This window comes from Drosophila kikkawai, chromosome X (assembly GCF_030179895.1).
Source record: "Drosophila kikkawai strain 14028-0561.14 chromosome X, DkikHiC1v2, whole genome shotgun sequence".
Classification (NCBI taxonomy): domain Eukaryota; kingdom Metazoa; phylum Arthropoda; class Insecta; order Diptera; family Drosophilidae; genus Drosophila; species Drosophila kikkawai.
Window position 1 is genome coordinate 21,194,922 of NC_091733.1, and position 19,209 is coordinate 21,214,130.

A 19,209-nucleotide genomic window follows, 5' to 3' on the forward strand; every position below is an offset into this window, starting at 1 on the left:
AAAATGTTTAGAATATTTTATTTTTTATTTGAATATTTTTTTAATAATAATCTTAATTTAATAAATAAATTTTAGATTATTATATATATATATATATATATTATTATGGAAATATATTGAAAACGATTAAAATAAACAAGAAAATAATTTAAAATTTATAAAAAAATTTTTTTTAGAATATTTTATTTTTTATTTGAATATTTTTTAGTATATTTGCATATATTTATATCTATATTTAATAATCTAAATTTAATAAATAACTTTTAAATTAATTTCTTATTTATTTTAATAGTTTATAATATATTTGCATTTATTTTTATTTATATTTACCTCTTAACATTTTCAAAAATGTCTGAAAATATGTTTTAGTTTCTTATAAATTTCAAGTTTTCTTAAAATATATTTGACCAGTAAAGCATTCATTTTATATATATTTTTTCTTATGACCACTATAAATCCACGTGCATTTGTACATACGAAATCATATATATTCTCTGAGGCAGCAACAATTTAATTGATTCATTGTGCAACGATGAAGGTTGTAAAGCGCACTTAAAAGATTATCCTTTGCTTTTCGTTCTGGAAACGAAGGATTCTGAAGAGGAAAGCGTGAGCGTACAATAATGAGAACGTTATCCTACCAATATTAACAGATTTTATGTTTATAAATGATTTAATTTTTATACAAATTTTAAAATGTTATATATTTAAAAGAAAATAAGCAGTGTCGAGTTTTGAGACTGATTAGGTAAATATAAAATTTAAGTTGACTTTTCATCTGTAAAAAATGTACCCTTTTATACCTTAAATAAGCCTTAAAAATACACATAAATAAATCACTATAAAATATTATTTTACGCTCAATTTGAAAGGGAAAAATTCAAAGGAAACCAGTCTTTTCACAAAAAGTTGTACAAAGTTTTTTGTAAACAGAAAAATTTGTCTTTCTCTGTGTTGTACCTGAAATAAAATCTGTAAAGTTGTAAAGTATTATGTACCATATTTATATGCTGGAAAAAGCCTCTTGAATGGATGTTTTTCCACTAATTGAAAGGACTGAACAGGCTCTCTTTTTGGCTCTCTTTTGCTGGACATTTTTTAAACGAAATAAAAAACAGATATGACTATTTAAAATCTCTCTTCGCTTTTGTGTTTAAAAATTGAGCTGCTAGTTACTTTTTTGTAAACATTTTGCTTTTACCAAAAATATTTAAATAGAAATTAAGGTATTTAATTACAATTTTTAGTCAGGTTTCTTTGTATATACTTTTCTTTAAATTTTTAATGTGTAAAATTTTTCCTCAACTCCATATGGGTTAGCTTTTCTCATTAATTTTTAATTTCGATTTTAGGCCTTGGAAAATTCCCTTCCTTTCGTCAGATAGTGACAGCTTTTCCAACTAATTAAGCGCACAAAAGGCTAACAAATGGCTCACTCGGAATTTAAAGTTAGGTGCGTCGTCGTCGGCTTTTATTTTTTAATTTTCCTTTCACCTAACCAAGGCAACAGTAAGAGCAACAACAAACAAACACACACGGAAAATGTGAAAATGGTGGCAGGGTGGGTAAGTGGAAGGGGGCCTTGTCAGAAGTCAGTTTTGTTTATTTTAAAATTCAGCTCCTCGAATCATTTTGTTGGAAAATGTTGCACATAATTCTTGTTTAAGTATCTTGTAAATTGCTTAATAACGCCAAAGGGACTCCACCTCCGCACTCTTCCACCTTCCACTCCTCTCCGGGCGGAAAAGGGGTAATTGCCACTGTGTGTGTGTCCGGGAAGAGGGAGGCCAGGGGTATGGCAACTTTGTATTCAAGTGCGAAATGTAACGAAACGAGCTGGAACACAATTTAAGACAAAAACTTTTGCAGCCAAGATGGCAACAAGGCAACTGCAAATTAATAAAGGACCTGCTATGTGTGAACATTGAACGAATAAATTATGATTTTATATAAATGTTAAGTTAAAAATATTGGAGAATTTATTCCCTTTGTTTCTGATTAACAAATGTTTTAAATATACTTCGACAATGTTTCAACAATGTTTCAACAATGTTTCAACAATGTTTCAACAATGTTTCAACAACGTTTCAACAACGTTTCAACAATGTTTCAACAATGTACATTTGTATCCCACTTAAACGTTTTTTTGTAAAGTGTAAGTGTTAAGTATTCGTAATATATTTTATAGTATATAATTTTTCACAGTGCAGCTGAGGGGTTGGAAAATGCGAAGACTCCTTATGGAGGCTTGGGGGGGAGGCGGGTCTGTGCCTTGGCACTTGTTAAATTTAATAACAAAATAAATGTTCACGCGCACGCTAATTTATGAGTGGAAAATGTTCTCGCATTGCACACACATTAACACGTAAGACCACCACGCCCCCTTGATTTTGGTGGCAAAACTACCTACCCTGTACCTTTCCACCCCCGCCCCCTGGCCGCATATTTGAGGCATAACTCTTTTTTTTTCGGTGGCAGGAGCAGAAGGAGGTGGTGGAAAATCAACGTTTTCCTCAAGGATTTGCTGCGATTGACGGCGACCGAGAGGAAAGGCAGGCAAGTGAGAAAATTACTTGGCGAGTGTGTGATGTTAATGTTAAATTTAATTGTTCAAACAACTTCATGTTGCGTTTGAGGAATTTTTTCAATTGTTTTTAATTTCAACGGAACCGGAAGTCAGTATAGTATTAAAGCCTCAACCGGATATATGTATGAACAAATGAAAATGGCGGAAAATAAAAAGGAATATAATTCATTTAATGATCTTAATAGATTGTAAAACAATAAGAATAATCGTAAAAATTAAGAAAATAATTACATCAATGGTACGTAAAGCTTGAAAAATGTTAGTTTTGTTTTTAATTAATATTATATATTTTTTTTTTACTTTTTTGAGAAGATTAATTTGTTTTTTTGGTTAAATAAGGTCCAATTTGAGTCTTTAAAAAATATGACAACCATTTTGTAGTTTTAATATAACTGAATTTTAGCAGAAATATTTAATATTACCCTTAAAAAAGCAGAAAAAATTATTAAATATTTTTACTAACTATAATTATTATTTTGAATTTAAATGTTGTATTTATAGAATTTTTTACACACTTTAAAATTATTTTTTTTTGTTAACGTACATCCGAATTGAATTACTTCTTAAATAAATCAATTTAATTATATTTAAAATATTTAAAATATTATTAAACAATGGCTTAAAGCTATATAAGGACAATGCTTAAGGTGTTAAAGACAAGAGGTGCCTGGATATGGGTTGAAGCCAGCTGCAAAGCTGCGCTGTGGGAATTATTAATTAACAAACACAAGACGCGCTGTGTTGCCAGCGAAATCTTCCAAGGATGTCGGTGCTGACGGGCTCCTTCCGCCACATCGTTATCCTGGCCAAGGAAAAGGCGGCGGGCGGCTGGCGGCTGGCAAATGGAGGCCAAATTATGCAAAGTGTTTGACAAATTAGCTAAAGAAACTTGTTAAAAGCGGAAAAGCGCATGCATAGCAACGAGATCCAACGGCCAAATCCTGCATCCTGCCCGCCGCCATCAGCTGAAAATTGTTTTCATAATTAACATTTTAAGCGGGACCGAGTTTAGCCCAATTTTTGCACACAACTCCCAGCCTTTTCATGGTTAAGTTTGTAGAGGTCCTAGCCAAGATCGCTGCAGATATCCTGCCCAGAGAATGGCCAATTTTACCTTAAAAAGTAGTGTTCCTTTACAGGCTAAATGCACTGGGAATGAATTTTCGAGAGGTTTGGTTTTTGGTAAAGTTAAATCCTATAATTCTGCTTTTCATCGTGTTCTTATAATATACATACATATATTCCCTTTTATTCCAGGTGTAGGCATGCAAAAAAAAAAAAAAAGGATATGCGAGCTGTTTGGCTGGGAAAAAGACAGCTCCGGTGGCAAACTCCCCGAGCGCTTATTTGAAAAACGTTTTATTTTTATTGCAAGACTCCCAGGCGACGAGTGCTCAGTGTCAGTGGATGTCATTTTAGCTCCGCCGGAGTCACAGCCGGATCCATATCCGTGGATGCTGGGAATCCAAAGAGAGAGACACCGCATCCCCAAAGTCCTGACCCTCCCACCACTCCAACCTCGGATCATCTGGCTTTGGGCTGGCGATGTCGAAATGCTCTTCCAAGAGATTTTTATCAATTTAAAAATGTTTTTTTTTTTGTATTAAATTTACGTTTTTTTTGGTTATAAATCATTAAATATATTATTAAAAAAATATTTAAGGGTACAATTCAGAAATATTATAAACTAATTGAAGAAAAGCCTGTTGAAAATAGAATGTTTGTCAAATTTAAACCAAAAATTTAATTTATATTTCAAAATATGTATATCAAAGCCTACTTAAAATATTTAATAATATATTTTATTGTATAAATTTCTTTGTGATATATATTTTTTATATTATATTTTTTATAATTTTTTTATATTAGTATTTGCAATTATTGAACTCAATCAATTAACCAAAAAATTGATTGCATTTAAGGCTTTTTGTAATTAAATTAAATTTCTTAAAAATTAACTTAGGTGTATTGTATGTTTTTGCTTGCTTTTCCTTTTGTGTAATATGGTTCACTGAAGGATAAGGCCATCAAGGACTCACATATGCTGCTACAAGTGTCATTGCTCGTGAGGCCGATGCGGGGAACCCTTTTTTTTTATTCTCGCTTCAACTTGTGTGTACACAGCGCCAAATAAGGCGTAAAAAATACACATTCAATATAAATAATTGAATTGTTATAGAAGAAATCAGTCAAGTATATTTTAACAGCAAATGCAATGGATTTAAAAATATATAAAAAATAATGTTATAAATTAAAACAATACGTTTAATGTTTAAATTAAATAGTTAAACATTTTATATACTGTTTTTTTTTTGTTAAAATAAAATCAATATAAACCATAAAAAAATATTCTTCAAGTCTAAACAGAGCTTTGAAAATTAAGAAATCTCCTTCAGATTACTTATCACACATTTAAAAAAATATAATCTAGTTTTCTCCCAGTGTCCCATATTTTTGTGTTTCTTTTTTGCCTTTTGCATAGCTGAGTCTCTGATTTCTGGGGGCATTTGACAAATCAAATGCGGATCAAGTGACGGCGGGAGAAAAGCGGGCTTGGAATTGAATTCCTGTCACTGAAAATGTTCAAAATGAAAACGTTGAAGGTTAATACGATGCGATTTGGCTGAGCGGATTTTAAGACACCCCCAGTTTCGTTTCCGGAGCGGCCATAAAATGTTTCAGGAGGTCATGACATGACACGCCAACTGACACGATATACTCGTGTCCTTTTTGGCATTCGCAGAAAACTTTTACGACTTCCAGCGGGCGATATTTTTGCCACAAAAAAAGGAAGATGGGTCTCGGTTTTCTTTTTTTTTTTTTTAAGGTCAGGGAAGTTGCCATTTACAGGCCACTAAATCACTGCGCTACCCGCTGTTCATTCAACAGATTCTCTGCCTGTTTTTTTTTCTTTTTCGTTTTTTGTTTTTCCGGATGCCAGGGTGCGACACTCAGTCGGCTGTGAAATCCACTTAATTCCATTTACTTAAGCTAATTTCACGCCATATTCAATTTACCACATCATGGCCATTCATTATTTATTCACAGCATGTAAAATCAATGGACAGCACTGCCCCGTCCTGTCCTGTCCTGGCCAGGCCTGCCCTGGAGTGGGTGTAAAAAATCAAATTGTTGAATGTCCGGGGGCTCAAACAAGCACACACGCATACAAAGTGTAAAAAATTCAAAAAAATATAAATTAAACAGAAAAACAAAGAACAGACCACGAACACAAAATACTTTGTTGTTAGTTAGCAAATAATCGTTGCATACTTTTCAGCGACAAGCAAATAAAAGGTATATGTGGGGGTTGAAAAAAAGCATTAAGTAAGGTTTTGTAATACTTAAATATGTATTACCTGTAAAATAAAAACAAATTGCATAAAGAAATATATATACCCCTGAATGCCATTGATTACGGGGTATAAACACAACAAGGAGATCATCAAAAGGCGATGACGTACGCTTAATTTGGAGCGTTGGAATAATTTATGAAGGAATCGGGAAACGGAGTGGAATGGTGAGCATTTCTACGCACGCCGGGAACGAAGTGGAAGTGGAGCGGGGAACGCGCGTGCTGAAAAACCGCATTTTCGCGAGGAAAAGTCAGTCACAGCAAAGGGAAAATGTGAAAAGGCGGCAGGCGATTGAAGCGCATTTCGAGGATACCTGTCGAGACTTTTAATTCCCCCGACAAAGGAAAACCAGGTGAAATGTGAAATAAAAAGAGGAAATACCAAAATAGGTAATATTTTAAGGTCCATAAATAATATCTAAATAATATAGTCAAGGTTTTTTTAGACGAAAATAATAATAACCTTAAAAAGAACATTCTAGATGACTTTTACTAAAAGAAACCGCATCATCATGCAGCAAGAGACGCCTTTCAGGTTGTACAGTCTGTCTATATAACGGATTCCTGGTGACAATCGGTCCAAAAACAAAAACAAAAAAGGAAAGGACTGTGCAGGGGAATTTATTCAAAAGCGAGCGTGGACACACAGTGTAAACAAGTGACATAGGCATAGTCACACTGCTCCTCCCCCGATTCCATTTCCGTTTCCGTTCCCCCGTTCCCATTCGTTCCCCGGTCAGGTAACGGTAAAAGCGACAGATGTTTGCATGGCCGTCGCCGTGGGAACTGGAACAATATTTGCGTAACGTGTTTGACAAAGAAATGAAAACTGAAAGCGCCAGCTTGGAAAATCAAATGAAAGCACACAGACACACACCACCTCAAAGAAAAAAAAGAAAAGAAGAACACATGCATACATATAAAGAGGAAAAGCCAGAAACGAAATTCAAATGAAACAAAGCTTGAATAAATAAATACATAATAAATAAATAGATAAATGAACGAATGGATCTCGTTGTAAAGAGAATACTATTAATCTGGTTTGTATGATGTATATAACCTGGATTTATCAGGCGGATTAGAAATAAATATATCTTCCATTGGAATATGAATATAAAACTAACATTATTGTGAATATTTTTTCTGCACTTTGATATCCTTGAAAATATTCCGTGTGAAATGATTTCTTTGGGAATTCTGGCCTAAAAAATGACAATCACTTTGGCAATTCCATTTCCGTTTTTCATTCACCACATATACACGCACACACATGTCCTTTCATGTTGGGTATATTCTTCCCCCCATTCCCATCTTCATCTTCATCTTTGGTTCGGTTTTTTCAATTATTTTATGGGGAGGGGGGCGACAGGCAGCGGGGGATTGGTAACAACAAACAGATTTCAATTTGATTGATAAATACGGCAGAGCGTGTAAATGATGTTGCAATCGAAGAAAAGGACACCAAAAATTACAACCCATCGGAATCATCATGCTGTGTGTGTGAGGGGACTTTGGGTTTTTCCGGGGAAAACTCTACCATCTGATACGCTTGACACTCCATCTCTTTTTCCCCCACACAATCACAATAAGTGGCTGTTACATTTCACACCAAAACATTGATGAAGCGACCAAAAAGCAGATGAAGAGGCGAACAAAAAGAAACGGAAGTGGGGAATAAGAAGCAGAGGGAACAAGCCACAGAATGGACAAGCCGAGTGAAACGGCTATATGGGTTTGCTACAAAAAAAAAAAAAAAAGAGTATAAAAAACTATGTCAGCTGTTGTTATAAAAAAAAAAAAAAATAAAATAAAATAAGTAAATGCAAAACAATAAGAAGTTTCATATACCCTGAAAGACTATGCAAACCTTAAAATATCCATAAAAAGAAATATTTGGAATTTATCATAATATCGATATGTAATCGATAATTATTGATAGACAAATTAACGATTTTTAATGTAATTTATTAAATAAATAAATTCATAGAATAAGTAAATGCAAAACAATAAGGAGTTTCATATACCCTAAAAGTGCATGCACTCCTTAAAATATCGATTAAAAGAATTGCATAGAATTTATCAAGATATCGATTTGCAATCGATAATTATTGATAGACAAATTAACTATTTTTAACGTAATTCATTAATTGTTATAGACCTTTGAACAAGATGCGATATAAATTTACGTAAACATACGCAACAAAGTTAAAATTCAGTTTTAATAAATTATTATTTTACACAATTGGTTTTTTTGAAGTACCTATATATTTTACATATTTTTATATATCATTTTTATATATTATATACATGTATCAATATTAATGGATAATTCCAAATACTCCCTGAAAGCGTATACAAAATCACTGGCAAGAAGGAAACGAAAAATCACAGAATTTTCACAAAGATGTTTATCATTTTCACTCCGAAAGTTTTCCCACACACACAAAGAAAAGGAGAGGTGAAGAGGGAGAGGGAATAGAGGGAAGGAGACGTCGTGGGTGATGGACAAAATATTTTCTGCATACAGATTTGGCCAGTAGATAAAGTGGTAGAAGCAGAAATAAAGTAACAAAAAAAAAAGGGAAATAATAAAAAAATGCGAACGAAGAAGAAATAAGCAACACTGGCAAAGTGGGAAATGCGGGCGCGGTTTTCCCTTTATACTTTCTTTTTTTTTTTTGGAATAATGGCAAAAGGCACCCAAAGGACATAATCGGCCATTGGGCCAAAAACTGTGCGGACGTTGTAAACTGGCCAGGCGGGATGCTGGTGGAGATGAGCATGGATCCATGGATCCATGGATCCGGCAGGGGGCCAAGAATAGGGAATCGGAAATAGCGGCGAGCAACCAAAGTGGCAGTTAAAATTGTGCTGGGAATAAATCTATCATCTAATGCAATATTACATCGTAATGCCATTCAGCAGGAGTCCAGCTTCCTCCTCCTTGCTACAATGTGAAGCCTCCCCAAGGAGCAGTGGCCCAGCTGCGGTTCAGTGTTTTTCAGTTAAATGAAGTCGATTATTCGAGGCGCCACTGGGATAGTCAGGAAATATGATTGAACAAATGATTGAATGCCAGAATAATGCTGTACATATGGGAAGAGAGCGAGGAGGAGGTCAAGGAGCAAGGATATAAGATATATTAAAAAAATATTTAAATATTTTTATTTTGTATTTACATTTTTACACACACATTTTGAGATATGGAAACTCTTCTTTTCTTTTAATGTGACAATAGCTTAGGGCCATTGAGGATGTTTTTTGGAATGCAGGACACCGGGCCTCGTAGCTAGTCGTGATTGGGGTTAGACATTACTTAAACGACGCTAACACAAACAGCAAACACACACAGGACAAGGAGAAGTAAAAGGAGCTGGGGTAGGTGCAGGAGCAGGAGGAGATACCATGGCACAGTGTGCATATCCTGGAGCACAATTGAATTAGGTTAGTCATGCTTTAATGCACATCAACATACGTGCAGCCAGGCAGGACATTCAGCCCCTCACCTATGTCACAAGGATATACAAAGTGCCAACAGCCATGTTCAAAATGATAAGAGAATTTCTTATTCTTTATTTATTTATAAGATTTATTTCATTGAATTTATAGAATTTATCGAATTTATCGAATTTATAGAATTTATAGAATTTATAGAATTTATAGAATTTATAGAATTTATAGAATTTATAGAATTTATAGAATTTATAGAATTTATAGAATTTATAGAATTTATCGAATTTATAGAATTTATAGAATTTATAGAATTTATAGAATTTATAGAATTTATAGAATTTATAGAATTTATAGAATTTATAGAATTTATAGAATTTATAGAATTTATAGAATTTATAGAATTTATAGGATTTATAGAATATATAATATTTTCTAGAAAAATTAATTATATTATTAAGTTTTTGATAATTTGAGTGCTAATATTTTGGCCATAGCTGCGTGTTAAATGTTTGTTGTGTTTCGTGTGTGTGTGTGTGTATGTGTGTGTGTGTGCCACAGTTCTCTCATAAATCTCATTGTCAGTGTTTAACTTTCTTGTTGGCTTAACTTCACTTGGGGCAACAACAACAACAACTATAATAACAATAGGGGAAGCCAAAGCAAAAGCAAAAGTCATTTGTCATTTTAGTTGGCAACACACACACGAAACGCACACATGTCTGTCACATTTGCTTATTTGTATTTGTGTTTGCATTTGCATGCATTTTGTTGCTTGTCCAATTCTACAGATTTTTTTTTGGGGTACTATATACATTAATATTATTTTTTTAAACATATACAATATCTTAAAATTTTGTTCTGTTTGATAAATTCATTATATATTTCATATTTATTTATTAAATATATTATATATATATTATATATTAAATAATTTATATTTTATTATTTTTCTTACAAAGTGAATTAATCATTTTAATTAATTTTTGCCTGCCTTTAAATATCTTCTCAAGTATTTTATTTAGAATTCTTTCAATATTTCTTGGTGGTTTCAATTTATCCTTAACACCTTTATTAACCTTTTAAGGTTATTCCCAAAGATACCCTAATGTTTCCGCTGTAATCTTCTGTTTTGTGTGCAACATGCAGTCAACTGCAATAAATATTAAGTCAAAGGATGTTGCAACTTTTTACTCAACTCAAATATATATACATAAACATGACTGCTGTTTAGGCCCAAGATTTTCCACCCATTTTCCGCCCAATCAAAGTGATTGTGTTTGGCCAAAACAATTGCATTGCATTGTGGGAAGCTCTCCAGGCATCGTTGCTTGGCCAGCAGCCAATTAATGGTTAATTAGATGTGCCCCACACACATGCGGTTACCTAATTGGCCTTACTGGATACAAAGGGTGTAGAAACCTAGGACTTGGATCAATTTCTGTCAGATGTTTAGGAATTTAAAGGGGAAAATTTATAAAATGATATATGTATATACTACAAGTCCTTGTTAATCTCTTGATCACATGTCACTGCAAAGAATGTCAATGTTCGATGTCCTTCGACTTTGGATACATACATATGTACATAGTACATATATATATTTTTACCGGAAATTTCTACCCCACAAAAAGACCGAAAGAAACTTTTTCGATTATATGCTTGTGAAAGTTTTTCGGTGTTTGTGCAGCAAACGCAGTCCACCCACCGCCTTCGCCTTTGCCTTTGCTTTTGCCGTTTCCTTTGACTCCCAACTCTTTCTGGCCATGGCCAATTCAGTGGGCCAAGAGCGGACCGCAATTCCACCGCAACAACAAGGCTAAAACATCACATCTTGTAGTTGTTGTTGTTGGGGATATTGGAGTGATAAAGTAAACCGAAGCTGGCGAAAAAAAAGGAAAACAAATAAAACGAGGCGAGAGGGGAACCCCAAAGTAAAGTAAAACCGAAAAGCAGCTCGTAAACAAGCAATAAAATTGTAAAAAGGACAACGCCAGAGTTGCCACCAATTGGCATTGTCAAAGGAGCCGCTGGTCCACATGCATAGCTGTGATCAACAAAATAGGGCTTCAGTCAAAAGAAATTGTTGTGAATAAAAATAAGAGAAATAAATTAAATAACAAATAAATAATGAATAATGAATAAATAAATAATAAATAAATATTAAATAAATAATAAATTAAATAAAATATATAAAAAAGATACTTTTTGTAACTTAGTAAATACTTATCTTTTGGTTTTTGTTATGGGAAGTTTTTTTTTGAAAATTTATTAAATTTATATTAGTTTCTTAATACATTTAGCACGTGAATTTAACATTTTCTTGATCAGTATCCTATTTATTTTTATTTATTTAACATAATAAATTTGTTTTATTTATCATCAGAATCATTAGTTCAGCAACTTTTAGATCAACAAACCATTAATTAATTAAGAAATACTTGTGTTATGGAAAATATGTATTTTAGAGCAACAATGTGGGCTTTGGACTTATTTATATACTCGTAAGTATTAGAAAAATTAATACATAAATTATAGAAAAAAATAAAGTAACTTATTAAATAGTTGAAAATAATAAGGAAATATTTCTATTATATATTTTATATATATTTTTTAGAAATTTTTAAATGGTTTCTACTCACTTGACCACTGCTATGTGAGTGTGAGTAGGGGCCAAAGGACACGGGATACAGGACACACAAGCGTTTTGGGGCAACCCATTCGCATTTCAATAGTTTTCGCTTTCACATTGCCTGGGAAATTGTGTGGGCATGCGGGCTTGAGCTGGAAAATCCGGGCCTGGGAATATTATATATTGCAACGAGAGATGTGGTGAAGTTATGGAATATTCTTTTAATTACGATGCATTAACACCTATGTCCAATTATTTTCATGTGAAAATTGTGAAAATCTTGTCTACATTTTGTTCGAGTTCTTAGAAGACTTTGAAGCCCATTAAATGGAATAATAATTCAAGTCCACAAGAACCAAACTTGTAAATTTAGATTTCTTTAAAAGGGAACCCTTGGCCACCAAATAACCTCTTATAATTGACAATTTTCCAGTCATGGAAAGGAGCTTAAAAGCAAGGCTTATTAATTTTTATAAAAGCTATACTTTAGTTTGAATTTTACATAAGAGAAACTCTATTTAATTTAATTCTCTCGTTCAAGAGATTATTTTTCTTTGTTAATTTTTGTGTACATATTCTTCCAGGCATTTTATATATATAATTTTATTTTATTTTCCCGCACAATCCACTAATTGATTAACACCTGGCTGTGAATCCATCATCCTTGGTGCAAACTTGTTTGCCACTTACAGATATTAGAGTACCGAGTTCCGGAGTCCAGGAGTCCTGGACTTCTGCGGAAATCTGTGGCTGCCTGAGGCGCGGCGAGTCCCCTCTAAATGTGTCATTAAAAAATTAAAAGCAAATTCCCGCACAGCGAGGACCAAAGATGCCGACAACATTGTTGATGGCCAAGATGGGGTGTACACGGGAGAGAAAAGCGTTGAAAGCAAGGAAACGAAGGAAGAGAAGCATTTCCTCGGAAGACGTCGAAAGCCAGATGCCACATTAATGTCTCCTGCCTGTGTCCGCAAGTCGTGGGAATAGGAGGCGGCGTGAGCGGATAAACTGCCTTAGGAGGAGAGGAAGCCAAACGAGATGGGACAATGTGGCAGAGAGCAAAGAGACAGAACGGGACGAGCTGCCAGGACGAGAGCTGCATGCAACTGGATTATGAGGCTTTGTCACTACTTAGTTATGTTTTCAAATTCTATTTCATTTTTGTAGCCAAAGTAAACCCAGTATTTTGTAATGTATTATTTTGTTTTTTTCGAGAGAGCAATAAAAAATATAACGTATACGCACACATTACGCATACGCCCCCCCTTACCGTCACTGAGCTTTCAAGAGGCAAAGCTCGATAATAGACATTAAGAGTCCGACTCCTGCGGTTCATAAATGAGTGGCGACCAAAATCGAATTACATGCCGCTGTCACTCAGTCACGGACTCCGTTTCGCCTCCTCCCTGAGCCTCCGTGTACCCTGGCTTGTCCCCTCCGCAGACTGACATTGATTGCTTTTAGTCGATGAGCAATTGCGGCGGCAGGTGGTAGGCCAAAAGTGGGGTTCGGTTTCGGGTAGGTGGGGGGGCATTGCGTCAGCCTTTATAATTTTTAAAATATTTCATTAATTCTATTAATTATACACATTTTGTGCGGTCAGGTGTTGCATGCAAAACTGCAAAGGTAGTCAGTCCAGTCATCAATGCTCTATGGTTAAACAAAGTCAGCAAAGATATGCAGTTCATTTTGAATCGCAGTATTTCATAATTATATATAGAAATAATTGTTAAATAAATGACTTACTTAGATATAGACTATGGGAATTGCCTATAAGAAGCGCACACATGTAGTACTTCCTGTTTACCTATCATAATAATAATACTTATAATTTTCTTGTATTTCATTTTCTATTATACATGAAATCCCTCTTATGAGAATTGGACCAGAATTTCCCTTTAATTATCCCCGAGTATCGGGTTAATTTGCACTTAAGCGTTTGCCAATTGAAAGATTTAGCCAAAAGTTTCACTGACTGCATTAATTTAATTGAATTTAATTCACTTACAACGCGACGGCCAAAGACAAAATCTCACGAAAAGTGTCAGAAAAGTGCCAGAAAACGTGAGGGGGGCTGGAAAAGCGGAAGGCAGACTTCATGCAGTTGACAAAGTGTCGGCGGAAGTTTCGATTTATAATTAGCATGACACACACTCCAAGTGAAAAACTGCAAAAGAAGTCGTGTCTCGGCGAAAAATGCAAACTTTGGCCTTTCAACTCCTTCGGCGCCAAGTCCTGCCTCCTGCCTCCCTGCCATCTCCGCTGGCGGCAAAGTCCCGGACGAGAATCAATATTTCCGCCGGGCCAGGCAACTGACTTGGATTCCCCTCCAGCTGCTTCTTGGATGTGGATTCGGCGTGATGATGACGATGGTGATGATGGGGACAAAAGCTGACTACCCGCCATAGACAAAGTTGGCAATTTTCGTACCTCAATTGGTTTTCTGCTGTCGCTTTTTGGCTAATGGCACTGAGAATGTCCTTTAAAAAATAAAGAAATTAATTTTTAGAAACTGTTTCTGTATAGTTTAACAAACATAACATAAAAGGGCGTCTGTTTGTTTGGCCTTGAGTGTAAAATTACTTTGTTGATTTTTTAAAATATTTTTTAAATGGAAATAAAATCTTAGATAAATAAAAAAATAATATACATATTCAAACTTAACTTTAATGATCTGTATTTTAAGGTTTTTTATAATTTTAAGATTCTAAAATATTTGTTCTTAAAATAGGAAAGTATGAATATTAATTAGAATTTAAACTCAACTTTAATACTAATATATTCTATATTTTTTCCAGCTTTTAAGTTCTAGTTGTTAATTATTTTTATTGGCCAAAAGCTTGCCATAATGGATATACCTTGATATTTATATATATATATATATATACCTTTTCCTTGGGTTCTGTTTCGGCTCTGGACTTGTTGGCTCTGTCGCGACTTTGGCTTCAAGGTTTTAATTACAACTTTCGACGCGTTCTCGCCTTGAGACAGTTTTGAGAATTCCTCTTCCTTCTCCCCCAACCTCGGGTTGAGAAATCAATGTGAATCAAGTGGTGGAAATATGCTTACTCCGTTTTTACCCACAGTTTGCCAAGGAAAAATCGAGCGTAAACTTTATCTGGCTTGGCGTCTTCAAGTGCTGCAAGATTTTGGCATTTTATGTTAGTTTTAAGTTCTTGCCGCCAAGGGGAGCGGCTCTTGGCTCCTGGCTCCTGGCTGCTGGCTGCTCCCCCCTGGCTTAGCTTTTTATTCGGACGCCTCTGTGTTTCTGTTTCTTTTGGTCTGCAGCGGCATTTAAAACTTTATCTTGCCGGCGGAGGGAAAATCAAGGGAGAGTGGAAAACCTTTGCCTGGAGCTTTATGGCCCTCCCTCTACTTTTTAACGGAAAATAATTTTATTAGCCCTTTTCGAAGAAATATAAATTTAAATTTGCAGGAACAATCATTATTTTCTTTTAAATTATAAATACATTTTACACATTTTATACTAATAATTTTATACAACAATATATTTTACATCATTTTATACAAATATTTAATATATTAAAAAATTAAATTTAAACTAAAAATATGTTTTAACTGAAGATTAAAAGCAGAAAATAGGCCAAAGCTTCTCGAAATGTTTATAGATTTTAATAAAATTTAAATAAAATAAAAGTTAGTGTTAAGGAAGTTGATGATGTTTGTTATTTTAGCAGAAAATGTGCTGCAAATGTACTTTGTTTATAATTCATTAATAATAATTGTTAGAAAGAATTATTTATATAAAGATTAAGCATTCGATATATTTTTAATAAATATTGCTTCCTAAATTTTAAAGTATTGCAAAACCATTATAAATTTTTTAAATATGACCGTGTGAACTGTAGAGATTCTATAAATATTAATCCATTAATTCAGATATTGTTTATAAATTAATTGGAAATAATCCTAGGGTAAATTAAGAATGTAGTGCAAATTTAACATGATAATTTAAAGCCTTAAAATTATATTTAATTAATACAAATTAATTGAAATTTGTAGAAGTCTTTTTTGATTACCAATAATACTATTTCTATATATAATTTCTTAATATAATTTCTATATATAATTTCTTAATATAATTTCTTGAAAGAACAACATTAACCATGTCCCTTTCCCTTCTTCTCCCTTGAAATTGTCATGCCAAAGCCATTCGTAATGATCCCTGAGCATTGGCCATAAAGTACTTCGTGTTAAATAATCAATTTCTGCGGTAATTAGCTGCCGGACAGTTTTCACCATCTACCCACCCCTAGATTTTCCATCTCCCCCCACTCCCCCCACTCCCCCTATGCTCCCCAATTGCTGGTCAATTTTCTATGGAACTCCTGCCTGCCGTATCAGCAGGAAAAATCAACAAATCAACGAAGGCAGCGACTTCAACCGAATGAAAAAAGGCATTAAACTTGGTAACAAAGTGGAGGGTGGAGAACTGGGGAGGGGTTGGAGGGGCGTTGGGGTGTTGGGGCAGTGTGTTTATCCGCCGGAGGGTGCCACATCAATTTTGTGCAAACAAAAACAAAAGCGTGAAGAAATCTATTATGACATTTGTGTGCTGACAAGTTGACGGGCAGGCAAGTCATTAATGATTAAGCCCCCGAAACCCTCGGTTGTCGGTAATTATTGTATTACCAAATTAGGTGATTCCCGCGTCAGTACTACCCACCCACAGCCCACCCCATCTACCACCCACCTCAAGGCAACAGAGTCATAAAAATGCCAACACGAACATCAAACAAGCGAGGCTCGAAATTCAACAAAAACAAAAGCAAAAATATACAAGAGAAACCGGAAAAATTCTTGGGGAAAAATGTGGGCAGTTTGGTGTTTTGGAATTAGGCGGAAAATGGTATGCTCTAGGCAGGAAAATGAAGAAAATTTTGGGTTTTCTTTTAAATAGATTTGAATGGTTTTAATTGATAGAAAATATTTGATTTTTGTTACAGGAAAGTCTTCTTAAATATTAAAAAATAATATATAAAAAATAAATATTATAAAAATAAAGTTTTAGAGTTTAATTTATAAATAAAATCATATATTTAAATCATATAAATAATATTTTAATCAAGGAAACAAAAGAAACAAAGGAGTTTAAAGGAATTCAATTTGTAGAAAAAACTCTTTCTTCTTAGTTAATTTTTTGAAAAGAATTTTTAAAACTAGAGACTGATTAAATATTTAATAATTCTTATTTATGCTATTATTAAACATTTTTCTGACCTACCTGGTCATCCATCAAGCTCCTTAACCCATTGTTTGCCATAGAGCATTTGCTGTCCAAAAGTATTCCTTGACACATTTCCGCTTGTCACTCAAGGTGATAGCGGGGGGTGTACTTGGGGGTGTATTCAGGGTGTGTGTGTGTGTGGTGTGTGACATGTCAACTATTTAGCAAGGTCGTGGCAAAGATTTTCCACGCCTCCTTTGCCACTTCAAAGGCTTTGATTTGCTGGTCGCGTGCTTTTTACTTGGAAAATTGAATCCTTTCGCTTTTCCTTTGTGGAAAATAAAGGAAGGGGAAAGCACAGAGCGAGAGAGAGAGAGCCAGCAGCAACTCGGAGTTGTGATTGAAAACTGCGCAAGTTTTTCCTTTAACCATTTCCTTGCCTTTCATACAGCCTTTTTGTATTTTATTTTATTTTCTCGTTTTCTTTTTTTTGATCTTTTTAAAACTCTTTGCACACATGTGAGGGGGTGAAAGGAGGCGACTGTGAAAACTTAATCGGATTTGGCGTGCGTTTTCCGCCAAAAGAAAAGGGAAAATTTTAAAATTCAACCGGCATAAATCAAACACTGGGATGGCAATTTTCGTGAGCTGCCTCGGTAAAAAAGGATAAACAGTGGCGGGGCAAACCCAAACCAAAAACCGGGCTCTGCCACACAAAATATTTACGCCTCACAAAACTTTGGCCCAAACTCATATTTAAACTTTACGGGGGTTTTTTTTTGGTGATGGTGATGCTTCTGCTCCGCTAATGTCCTCGTTCTCGTTCTCGTTCTTCTCATCCTTCTTGTGTTTATTTTGAAAATCTAATTTCGACTTAAATTGATTTTTTACTTCAGTTTTCTTTTCGCAAAAACACATATTTATCTTCACATGTGAGATAATTCAAGAGAGAGCCCGCAAGAATTCCCCATTGGCCATTTATTAAATTGCAATCCTTTTGTTTGGCTTTCATCTGCGCTCCAGTGGCTGCCTTTGAATCGGGGAATCGGGGGTCCTTAAACCATATCATCATCGTTGCGGCCACTTAGGCAAATGAAAAGGTCCTTGCGGTCAGGAACCCGAATGGATGTGTGCGGGGGAAATCATCCATTGTCCCACATTTTCATTTCTTCATTTCCGTTGGAAGGGTGCGTCCAAGGATTTGATATAAAATTAATTTTTTAATTAATATGTTGAAAATGTTAATCGATTTCCAGATTGATTTTTATGGCGGTTTCTGGGGACCTTAAAAATATATATGAATTTATAGATATTATTTTTATACGCTTGTATTATATTATAATTTCAGTCAGAAGTTTGCAACGTAGTGAAGGAGATCTTTCTGACCCTATTCTTAATCAGCATCAACAGCCGAGTCGATCTAGCCATGTCCGTCTGTCCGTTTCTACGCAAACTAATCCCTCAGTTTTAAAGGTATCTGAATAAAACTTTGCATACTGTTTTCTATGTACTCTCACTGCTATATATGTCGGAACGGGTCGGATCGGACCACTATATCATATAGCTGCCATACAAATGTTCGATAAATTGTTAGACAAAAATTTATACCTTGGCTGTTTTTCAAAATTTTTGCATCATTTTTGACATATGGCTATTTTATAATATTTCAGAATTTTGTTATAAATTTTATGAAAATCGGACGACTATATCTTATAGCTGCCATAGAAAAGATCAAGAAATTAATGGCAAAAAAATTATAACTTCGTTGTTTTTCAACGAATTTTCATCTTTTAATCTTATATCTAATTTAAATTTCCAATTAAAAATGTATAACAAAAATAATTCTTGGTAGTTGGAGTCATAAACCCAAAATATATCAAGTATATAAACTTTAGATTATACAGCAAAATAGGATTACCAACTGAAACTTTAATTTTTACAACAAAGCACTTGGCCAGGGTTTATTTTTTGTACTTTGTTGAAATTAAAAGAACTAA